We start from the raw sequence: 296 nt of genomic DNA on the forward strand, positions 1-296 counted from the left end.
TGTTATATAGGTCTTGCTTTATCTTGGTCTTAACCATCCAGCAGAAAGGTATAAAAACGAGGTATAAGGGGTGAGACCATGTTGGTATGCTGAGCTGTAAAAGGCTCAAGTAAACAACTTCTGACACTGCCAGTCTTGAGGATAACCCACTACTATTATGGACTACTGGACTATATTGGATTACTTTGCTGAATTCATGCACCTACAATATTTGAATGGCAATGGAACACACATCTCTGACAAAAGTAGGCAATTCAAAAATACAGCTTTAAAAATATCTGGGCTGGCCTGTAGCT

This window comes from Octodon degus, unplaced genomic scaffold (genome assembly GCF_000260255.1).
Source record: "Octodon degus isolate 3935 unplaced genomic scaffold, OctDeg1.0 scaffold00178, whole genome shotgun sequence".
Classification (NCBI taxonomy): domain Eukaryota; kingdom Metazoa; phylum Chordata; class Mammalia; order Rodentia; family Octodontidae; genus Octodon; species Octodon degus.